Here is a 282-nt window from a genome sequence, read left to right on the forward strand (position 1 = left end):
CAGGATGTTAGTCTGTGGTTAAACTGATGATACACGAAATTTTAGTAAGATCTGACTCCCGAAGACACCAGAATTAGGTTTTGTGATAAAGCATAAAAGGGATACAAAATACTAGGTTTAACCACTGCCAGTGCTACTACTTGAATTTTAATGGAATTCAACATTTTCGAATGGACCATTTTTTCCACAAAGTCTAATAACTCAATCTTATAAAACGAAAATTGATCAAAGTTCCAACGATCATGTATCTTACAAATAGACAGTTGTACGTAATCATAAAAA

Source organism: Penaeus monodon, chromosome 25 (genome assembly GCF_015228065.2).
Source record: "Penaeus monodon isolate SGIC_2016 chromosome 25, NSTDA_Pmon_1, whole genome shotgun sequence".
Classification (NCBI taxonomy): Eukaryota; Metazoa; Arthropoda; class Malacostraca; order Decapoda; family Penaeidae; genus Penaeus; species Penaeus monodon.